The 11,163-nt window shown below is 44.2% G+C and overlaps 1 long non-coding RNA gene across 4 annotated transcripts in view; it reads left to right on the top strand.

Annotated features, from left to right (window-relative positions):
• Positions 1–2,962: 2,962 nt before the first annotated feature.
• The window catches only part of LOC147105612 (uncharacterized), a 556,421-nt gene continuing 548,220 nt past the window's right edge, over positions 2,963–11,163 (top strand). For 2 of the 4 annotated variants that reach the window (XR_015081529.1, XR_015081531.1), the window contains exon 1: positions 2,964–7,700. This is a non-coding gene — a long non-coding RNA (uncharacterized LOC147105612). Of the gene's footprint in view, positions 7,701–11,163 lie in introns of all 4 variants that reach the window. The other 2 variants (XR_015081530.1, XR_015081533.1) reach the window with 2 other exon arrangements.

Below are 11,163 nucleotides of genomic sequence, written 5' to 3'. Positions count from 1 at the left end.
GCTTGATCCTTCGATACCGGCTTTGGCCATTCAACCAGAGAGATTCAACATTCACTGGCTAGACCAAACAAAGGACTCGGGGAAGAATAGAGGGGGTGGAGTATGCTTTATGATCAACAATTCTTGGTGTTCTGACGTGGAACTACTTACATCTTCTTGTTCACCTGATCTTGAACACCTGATGATCAAATGCCGACCCTTCTACCTCCCGAGAGAGTTCTCATCCGTGATCATTACAGCGGTGTATATTCCACCACAGGCCGACGCAAATAGGACACTAAACGAGCTGTATGGGACCATTAGCAGGCTTGAAACTTCCCATCCAGAGGCTGCATTCATCGTGGCTGGCGATTTCAACAAAGCCAATCTGAAGAAAGTACTGCCTAAATACCATCAGCATATCGCCTGCCCAACGCGAGCCAAGAACACACTAGATCACATTTACACTCCGTTCCGGGATGGATACAAGGCCCTCCCCCGCCCTCCCTTCGGCAAATCAGATCACAACTCCATCCTGCTGCTACCCACCTATAGGCAGAAACTGAAACAGGAAAAGCCTGTGATGAGATCTCTACAACGGTGGTCGGATCAATCAGACGCTATGTTACAAGACTGTTTTGATTCCACTGACTGGGATATGTTCCGGAATGCCTCGGACAATGACATCAGCACATATACAGATTCAGTTATTAGTTTCATGAACAAGTGCATAGATGACGTTATTCCGAGGATTGTTGTATGAACATTTCCCAACCAGAAACCATGGGTAAATGGCGATATCCGTGCTATGAGGACATAGATGAGTACAAGAAATCAAAGTACGAGCTAAGTAAAACCATCAAAAATGCAAAAAAAAATACACGGATAAAGTGGAGTCACACTATCATAGCTCAGATTCGCGAAGGATGTGGAGTGGACTACAATCTATTACGGACTACAAAGGGAAACCCAGCTGTGTCATGCCCAGCAATGCCTCTCTCCCGGACGAGCTTAACACTTTTTACGCCCGGTTTGAGGCCAACAACAACTGGCCTGTTACAAGGGCGCCCGCGGCTCAGGACGACCAGGTCTTCTCAATCTCCGTGGCTGACGTGAGCAAGACTTTTAAGAGAGTGAACACCCACAAAGCACCCGGATACTGAGCTCTGATAGGACATTCCTCACTGTGGATCCCGAGCTCTGATGGGACATTCCTCACTGTGGATCCCGAGTTCTGATACGGCATTCCTCACTGTGGATACTGAGCTCTGATAGGACATTCCTCACTGTGGATACTGAGCTCTGATAGGACATTCCTCACTGTGGATACCGAGTTCTGATAGGACATTCCTCACTGTGGATACTGAGCTCTGATAGGACATTCCTCACTGTGGATACTGAGCTCTGATAGGACATTCCTCACTGTGGATACTGAGCTCTGATAGGACATTCCTCACTGTGGATACTGAGCTCTGATAGGACATTCCTCACTGTGGATACTGAGCTCTGATAGGACATTCCTCACTGTGGATACTGAGCTCTGATAGGACATTCCTCACTGTGGATACTGAGCTCTGATAGGACATTCCTCACTGTGGATACTGAGCTCTGATAGGACATGCCTCACTGTGGATACTGAGCTCTGATAGGACATTCCTCACTGTGGATACTGAGCTCTGATAGGACATTCCTCACTGTGGATACCGAGCTCTGATAGGACATTCCTCACTGTGGGTACCGAGCTGCGATTGGACATTCCTCACTGTGGATACCGAGCTCCGATTGGACATTCCTCACTCTGGATACTGGGCTCTGATGGTACATTCCTCACTGTGGATCCACAATGAATCTGTAATTGGCCTCAAGATGCACATTGTTGCAGCTATTAGACTTTGTGGCCTTAAAAGGACTGGGCAAGTTAAACACAGCTCTGCCTTTGTAGAAGAATAATTATTGTACAAATGCAGATCCTCCAGCAGTACTTCCACAGCTGCATCTGAGAAGCAGGGGCTTCCTGCCCTGAAGTTGACCTCACTGATATTTTTAGGTAAAGAATTTGTTTGTGTGCAGCCAAAACAATTCTGATAATGCCTGGCTCTTTAAGCTCTGCAGCAGCATGCTATTTCCTACTCCTAATGGCTGAGCTCCCAATCAATGGAAGACAGAATCATCACTATTCACCATTTTGCTGTGGTTATTGCAACACTTGGCTATTTGCCTCTTTCCACATAGTTGTCCAAGGCACCCAACACCTGAGACAGTGATCTACTGTATAAACTGCTCACGTTGCAGTCTTCTCTGCACTGGGAAGTTCAAATGCAGCTTGGATTACTGTGTTCCCAAACATATCCGTTCTGTCAATAAACACAGTTCTGATTTTTTGTGTGCCCATTGGCTGCTGTGTTTCTCGACATTGCAACAGTGGCTGAACTTCAAAAGTAATTCTTTGGCTGTGTCCCGCTCTGGGACGTCCCACAGACATGAAAGGCACTTATATGAATGCAAATTCTTTCTTTCTTTCCAACTTAAAAAAAACATTTACAGAGTACAAAATGTGGAGCTAGTGTGCCAGGATATGAAAGAAAAAACCTTTCCTTAGATTTTCTTTAGCTACTGGATCTATCCTGTGCATCTACAGGATCCTTTTCAATCTGTGGCTGCAGATGTGACTCCAGGATGGTATGTTGCCTCTGTGGTGCCAGGGTCAAGGATGTCACTGAACGGCTGCAGGGCATTCTGAAGGGGGAGGGTGAACAGTCAGTGGTTGTGGTTCACATTGGTACCAACAACATGGGTAGAAAGAGGGATGAGGTCCTGCAACAAGAATTTAGGGAGCTAGGTAGCAGATTAAAAAGCAGGACCTCAAAGGTTGTAATCTCTGGATTACTCCCGGTGCCACGTGCTAGTGAGTATAGGAATAGGAGGATAGAGCAGATGAATGCGTGGCTGAAGAGTTGGTGCAGGAGGGAGGGCTTTAGTTTCCTGGATCACTGAGTCTGTTTCTGGGGAAAGTGGGACCTGTACAGGTCAGACGGGTTGCACCTGAACTGGAACGGGACCAACATCCTTGCGGGGAGGTTTGCTAGTACTGTTGGGGGGATTTAAACTAACTTGGCAGGGGGATGGGATACAGAGTGGAGCTACAATAGGGGGTGATGCACAGCCAAATATAGAGGAAAAAACAAGTCAGCAATATTAATCAAGGAGTCAATTACTGCTGTAAGGAGGGATGATAACTTAGCAGGTTCCTCTAATGAGGTCATATGGGTGGAACTTAAAAACAAAAAGGGGGCAAGCACTTTGCTGGGAGTGTACTATAGGCCCCCAAACAGTCAGGGGGAGATAGAGGAACAGATATGTAGGCAAATCTCAGAGAAGTGTAGAAATAATAGAGTAATAATTGCAGGGGATTTCAAATACCCCAATATTAACTGGGAGAGTCAGAGTGTGAAAGGCTTAGAGGGTGCGGAATTTTTAAAGTGCATCCAGGAGAGCTTTTTGAGCCAGCATGTAGAAATTCCTATAAGAGAGGGGGTGGTACTGGACCTAATTCTAGGGAATGTGGCCGGGCAAGTGGTAGATGTGTCAGTGGGAGAGCATTTTGGTGACAGTGACCATAATTCGGTGAGATTTAAGGTAGTCACGGAAAAGGACAACGATGGACCGGAAATAAAGGTTCTAAATTGGGGGAAGGACGATTTTAATATGATAAGGCAGGATCTGGCCAAAATGGACTGTGATCAGCTACTTGTAGGAAAATCCACATCAGAGCAATGGGAGTATTTCAGAAAGGAAATAGAGAGAGTACAACTCCAACATGTTCCCGTAAAGGTCAAGGGTGGGACCAGCAAGCCCAGGGAACCCTGGATGTCAAGGGATATACAAGAATGGATTAGGAAAAAAAGGGAGGCTTTTGGCAGATACAAAGGACTAAAAACAGTGGAAGCCCTAGAGGAGTATAGAAAGTGCGGGGGGTACTTAAAAAACAAATTAGGAGAGCGAAGAGGGGGCATGAAAAAATACTGGCAGGCAAAATAAAGGAAAATCCCAAGGTGTTTTATAAGTATATTAAGGGCAAGAGGATAACCAGGGAAAGAGTAGGGCCCATTAGGGACCAAAGTGGCAATCTGTGTGTAGAGCCGGAAGATGTAGGTGAGGTTTTAAATGAATATTTTGCATCTATGTTCACTATGGAGAAGAACGATATAGGCATAGAAATCAGGCAGGGGGATTGTGATATACTTGAACAAATTAGTATTGAGAGGGAGGAGGTACTAGCAGTTTTAGTTGGCTTAAAAGTGGATAAATCCTCAGACCCTGACGGGATGTATCCCAGGCTGCTGTGTGAGGCAAGGGAGGAGATTGTAGGGGCTCTGACACAGATTTTCAGAATCTCTCTGGCCGCAGGGGAGGTGCCAGAGGACTGGATAAAAGCTAACATAGTACCGTTGTTCAAGAAGGGTAGTAGGGATAAACCAGGGAATTACAGGCCAGTGAGCCTAACATCAGTGGTAGGGAAATTATTGGAAAAAATTCTGAGGGACAGAATTAGTCTCCACTTGGAGAGGTGGGGATTAATCAGGGACAGTCAGTATGGCTTTTTCAGGGGGAGATCATGTCTAAACAATTTGATTAAATTTTTTGAGGGGGTGACTAGGTGTGTGGATAGTGCAGTTGATGTAGCCTACATGGATTTCAGTAAGGGTTTTGACAAAGTCCCACATGGGAGACTGGTCAAGAAGATAAGAGCCCATGGGATCCAGGGCAATTTGGCACATTGGATCCAAATTTGGCCTAGTGGCAGGAGGCAGAGTGTGATGGCCGAAGGTTGTTTTTGTGACTGGAAGCCTGTGTCCAGTGATGCTGGGTCCTTTGCTGTTTGTAGTGTACATTAATGATTTAGATATGAATGTAGGAGGTATGATCAGTAAGTTTGCAGATGACACGAAAATTGGTGGAGTGGTAAATAGTGAGGAGGGAAGCCTCAGGCTACAGGACAATATAGAAGGGATGGTCAGATGGGGCAGAACAGTGGCAAATTGAATTTAACCCTGAAAAGTGTGAGGTGATACATTTTGGGAGGACTAACAAGGCAAGGGAATACACAATGAACCCTAGGAAGGACAGAGGATCAGAGGGACCTTGGCGTGCATGTACATAGATCCCTGAAGGCAGCAGGACAGGTAGATAAGGTGGTTAAAAAGACATATGGGATACTTGCCTTTATTAGCCGAGGCATAGAATATAAGAGCAGGGAGGTTATGATGGAGCTGTACAAAACGCTAGTTAGGCCACAGCTGGAATACTGTGTGCAGTTCTGGTCGCCACACTATAGGAGGGATGAGATTGCATTGGAGAGGGTGCAGAGGAGATTCACCAGGATGTTACCTGGGCTGGAGGACTTCAGCTATGAAGAGAGACTGGACAGGCTGGGGTTGTTTTCCTTAGAGCAGCGATGGCTGAGGGGGGAGCTGATTGAGGTGTACAAAATTATGAGGGGCATAGATAGGGTAGATAGAAAGGAACTTTTCCCTTTAGTAGAGGGGTCAATAACCAGGGGGTATAGTTTCAAGGTAACGGGCAGGAGGTTTAGAGGGGATTTGAGGAAAAACGTTATCACCCAGAGGGTGGTTGGAATCTGGAACTCACTGCCTGAAAGGGTGGTAGAGGCAGGAACCCTCACAACATTCAAGAAGCATTTAGATGAGCACTTGAAACACCATAGTGTACAAGGCTACGGACCAAATGATGGAAAATGGGATTAGAATAGACAGGGCTTGATGGCCGGTGCAGACACAATGGGCCGAAGGGCCTCTTTCTGTGCTGTATAACTCTATGACTCTATTGTCTTTGGGAAGTGACGGACCTCATTTTAGGCTTTAACTGGCAAATTATTTTATTGAACAATAGGTGAACACAATACAAATAACATGAATATATGTGTAGTAGATGCTGGGTCTTGATAACTCCTCAAATAAGGAAAATATGGTTGTCCATACCAATCTACATTTTTTACTTTTATATACATTGCTGTTCATTACTTACATTCCTACCCAACTGCAGGAGCTACCTGGCTTGATTTAGTCTTGTCGTAAGTTCCAGGCCAACTATCTGATTTGAACAATCCAGGCTGCTAAATACTCTAAAATAATTACTGGACCTTAATTTAGTGGAATAACAGTTAGCTAAATTAAAAAGTAGCTGCCAGTGAGACACAAAACTGACCAAGGTACCAGAGAATGTTTCATTCTTTAAACTGTGTGAATTGCCTCCTCTTGCAAGCCAACTGCCTGGAGACAACAAACAGTAGTCCTTGCAACTTTTGTATTGACTTAGGCTGGGACATGGTTTCCATGTGTAGCTGTTTTTTAAAAACTCCTTATCTACCGTGACTCAAACTAGACAAAAACATTTCATTTATGTCAGTGAGCACCTGAACCAAAAAGAAATCTGTTGAAAGCAGGCTGGGGCCGGAACTGGGGCTAGGACTGGGGGCTGAGGTTAGGCCTGGGCATGGGTCTGGAGACAGAGCCAAGGCTGAGAACTGGGACTGGGACTGGAGCTGGGGCCAGTGTCATTTCAACAGCTGTGGGAGCATAGCCTTGGCTAAACTTTGCAAAGTTCAAAATAACACAGGAAGAAACCAGATTTACATGGCTGTACTGAGGGGAGAGGCTTGCTGTGATTGACTTGAAGTGCAGCAAGTCGGAAAGAACTGAGGCAGCCCCACCTCCAATAGGAACACAATTCAAATTCAGTTTGCTAACTTCAAAAGAGCACTCACCATATCAGAAATTCATATTTTAAAGTTGCAAATCCACAAATAAATGTGAATTATATCAGTATACCCATCGTTGATGTGATTTCAATGGGTGTGTCTGGCTAAGTTGGAAAATTTCCTCATATATATATATAAATAAATCAGGGATGAGAAATTTAAATGTGTAGGTTGCACTGGATGTAGCAATGACAGTTAAATTTTAAATTTTAGAAATTACTGTTTTCTATAATATATAAAAAAATAACTGCCTTGTGAAACATTGCCCATGGTCTTTTTAGTGCTTTAATGTATCAATGCACAGCAGCAGTTGGCTTTAAGATCATGCAAACACAGGCTAAAATCTGTTCTGCTTGTATGTGCCAAAAGTGAGCTTGCATCACATTTCAGAATACAAGGACATTTTACTGTGATGCAAATAGAATAATTAGTTCTGCCTCTCTGGTTTAGCACCATGTGTCTATAGGCAGCACATGAAATGTTTCCAATTTTGAGGTATGTGCTTATCAGGTCCACAGTGTCCAACAACACCTCACAGAGGATTGACGTACTCGTGGTATGAATTTGAGAGATTTCTGGCCAATCTCAAACAGATTTTTCTGAGCCCTCAAGTGTTAAAAATCAGCATTGTTTCCCGTTCTGCATTGGCCATTGGAGGTCAGATTCCAGGAGCTGGCCTCGCTAGTGAAGCGAAGGGAGCTTTCCTCCAAAATTCCACCTTAGCTTGTAGATGCGGCTTTCTGGGTAAGGATGACTGGAGGTAAGAGTTTAATTTTTATATTTAAAACAATTTCAATGGCACTATAATGTGATTAAATGCTATTCTTTGCTTTTCTTGTGGGGAATGCCCTTGTACTCGGCTCGGCCATAGAAAATGGCTGATGAGAATCAGACTGGCTGAGGTCACAAGATTGCTTAAAGAGGAACCAGCTGGATTTTTCATGTGAGTATTTCCAAAAGTGGACATTGACAGTGAATTTCTGAGATCTGCATTTTAAAGTGTTTGGTTTATTGTTTTTGTACTTTCTTGCCTGGATTTTTCCATTGATGTCAGCGGAAAGGAAATTTGGGCAGGGTGTATAATGGGCGACCGATCCTCTACTGCCTGTCTTGCGCCCCCGCTGAAGTTGACTTTCAGCCCCAAATTCTTCCAATTTTTTAATGTGTAGGTTGCCTGTGACTATCAAATCGGACACATACAAGTCAATGTCTGCTTCCCAGGCAGCAATGATGATGCCTTCATTTTAAGGTAATCCACCATACTAAGATTATTTTAAGGAGAAGGACAATTGCACAGATGACTCACAGGAGACTTAGGCTACCCATTTCAACTTCTGAGACAGCCATAAATAGTAGCAGAGCACAGATACAATGAGATCCATGCAGCCACCAGAATCATTATCAAACATGCTATAGGTATCTTGAAGCAGTGATTCAGTTGCCTGAATAGACCAGTACTGTAGAGAAGCTTCTATTCTACACTATAGAGCAGAAGTGCTTTTGGTTAGAGAAGGGCAGAGCATTGTCCACAGGGGCCTGACTGGACACATGCATGCATTTGATGATGACCTGTAGAATTGGACTGCTCTGGCCTGCTGGCTCTGCTGATCAATAGAGAAGCAGATTAAGTCATGGGCACGACAGAATAAGGCATTTGTCAGTTAATCGACACATTTGTGCACAGCAAACTGATGCAGCAGATGTTCCCTCTTGCTGGCCTGAAAAGATCCAAAAGTATGAATTTTGAGGCTCATGATGGCTTTCACAGCTATTGTCAGTGCCATGCAGATGGTAGATGTGGTCTGCAGGTCATGATGGAGCAGGTAACAGAGCTCCAGCACTGCTTTCTATCTTAAACTGAGTTTCCTAAGACACTGCTCCTCCAATCTCCCAGGTAGCTCTGCTTGAGATAGTACATCCACTATATTTGTAGCACCTTACATGCACGTGACATTACAGGTTTCCTTTTCTTGTTTTTCTTTATCCTCCTTGACCAAGTGCAGGGTAAGGTGCCCATGGAAACCAATTCCTATTCTAAGTACTGTGGAAGTGGCAGCGGTCTTGAACCTTTCTTTCCTGCTGACCAGATAGCAATGAGTCTAAACATTCTGCAGCTACTGTTGCAACACCCATTTCAAATAGGAGTTGCCAAGGCAACACAATGTGAACACTGGCAAAGGGAGTGATAGACCAACAACAAGCAGTACTCCTGCTTTAATCACTTTAATTGGTGTACCACACTACAATGCACACTTTCTCCTAGCAACAGTTTTGATGCACTTCCAAAGCAAGAATTAATCATGTGTTGTAATGCACTCCAAAGATTGCTGGCTTTTATTGCACAATGTGTGCTTTAACATTGAGGGAGACAGTAATTTCTGCCCAACAAACATATGAACACAGAAAGAAGAACAATTAAAAGTGACAGAAAATCATAGATCTCAGTTTTATATTTGCCATTAGTGTTAGTGCAAAAATGCAAAAAGAAATGATAATGAGTGCCATAGTGCCAATAATATTGTTAGGCTTTATGACCTGGTGAACAATGCCACAATGTGAATGTACAAATTGTCATTTAAATTCATTCAAATGTACTTAAGTAATGCAGTCACTGGAGCAGCAGAGTGACAACTGCAAATAATGTTGAAAAATAGAAAGACTTGCATTCATATAGCACCCTATAAATGTCACAGAAATATCTCAAAGTGCTTCATAATGAATTACTTTGAACTACAGGCAAATGTAGAAGCCAATTTCTGCTCAGTAAGATCCCACAAACAGCAATGAGATGAGTGACCAGTTAATCTATTTTTTGTGGTGTTGGTTGAGGGAAGAATACTGGACTGCCTGTGAGCATAAAATCACAAAGAGTCTTTGATGGAACAAGTGAGCGGGCAAAACTGTGGCAGATGGTTTTCAGTGCAGATAAGTGTAAGGTCATCCATTTTGGACTAAAAAAGGATAGTCTGAGTATTTTTTAAATGGTGAATAGTGAGGAACAGTGGAGGTCCAATGAGATCTAGGAGTCCATGTACACAGATCACTAAAATGTGGTAGTCAGGTACAAAAATAATCAAAAAGGCTAATGGAATGTTAGCTTTTATAACTAGAGGTCTAGAATATAAAGGGCAGGAAGTTTTGCTACTGTTATACAAAGCCCTAGCTAGACCACATCAGGAGTACTGTGTGCAGTTTTGGGACAGCGCAGATTAACCAGAATGTAACCAGGGCTCCAAGCTATGAGGCGAGATTACATAAACTAGACTTATATTCCCTGCACTATAGAAGGGTAAGAGGTGATTTGATTGAGGTTGTTAGGATTTTGGAAGGAATTGATCGGGTAGATGGAGAGAAACTTTTTCCGCTGGTGGGGGGTCTAGGACAAGGGGACTGAACGTTAACATCAGAGCCGTACCAGAGAGAAGTTAGGAAACACTTCTTGATGCAAAGGGTGGTAGAAATGTTGAACCCTCTCTCACAAAACGCAGTAGATGCAAGCTCAATTAATTTTAAATCTGAGATCAATAGATTTTTTGCGAGCCTAGGGTATTAAGGGATATGGAGCCAAGCCAAGTGGATGGAGTTAGGATACAGATCGGGGTCGATTTTAACTCAGGTGCGGGCAATTGTCGGGTTCCCCGAATTTCGTGATTCCCACACGAATCTAAATGGATGTGTGAGATTGATGCAATTTTAACTCAATTGGCCAATTGATTTCCAACATGTGGGAAGCCTTTGCAAATGGGTTTTTCATGACTGAAAGTCCCCTCTGATGACGTCATCATTGCTGCTGCATTTAAGGTCCACAGCAAGCCTTGCTTCCTCTGCAGGCTTCCAAGCGTTCCCCTTATGATGGCACAGGAGCCTGCAGGAACAATGGCCAGCGGGAGGGCAGGAGCTGTGCCTAAATTTGATGAGGCATCACTGCAGACATTGTTAGATGGGGCTAGAGCCCACAGGGAGGTCCTGTTCCCTTCTTCAGGGAGGAAGAGGCCTCCCAGTCAGACCAAGGCTGTGTGGCTACAGGTGGCTGGGGAAGTCAACTCCTTGGGGCTCACACGGCGCACCTGGATGCAGTGCAGGAAAAGGTTCCATGACCTTCATCGCACTGGAAAAGTAAGTATGAAGTTTCCATCACCCTCAATCTGATCCCCATTGCCTTTCCTCACCAGCACTCAGCTTTAGCAATCTCTTCCTCCACATCCCACTTGACACTCACATCCATGCACCCTTAGCCATTCCCTCTCTCTCTATGCTCACATTCACCTAACTATTCGACCATGCAGCCCTCACACTCCCTCTCACTCTGATGCTTTGAACACAACTGACAACACACAGGGAGGGCCCTTGGTCTTGCAACCTCACTCCATCTTTGTCTCCTTCTAAGTATCTATGCTATGCAACCT

Source organism: Somniosus microcephalus, chromosome 17 (assembly GCF_052327205.1).
Source record: "Somniosus microcephalus isolate GS21.2 chromosome 17, FLI_Smic_1.0, whole genome shotgun sequence".
NCBI classification, from domain to species: domain Eukaryota; kingdom Metazoa; phylum Chordata; class Chondrichthyes; order Squaliformes; family Somniosidae; genus Somniosus; species Somniosus microcephalus.
This window is presented reverse-complemented; position numbering and strand designations above follow the sequence as displayed.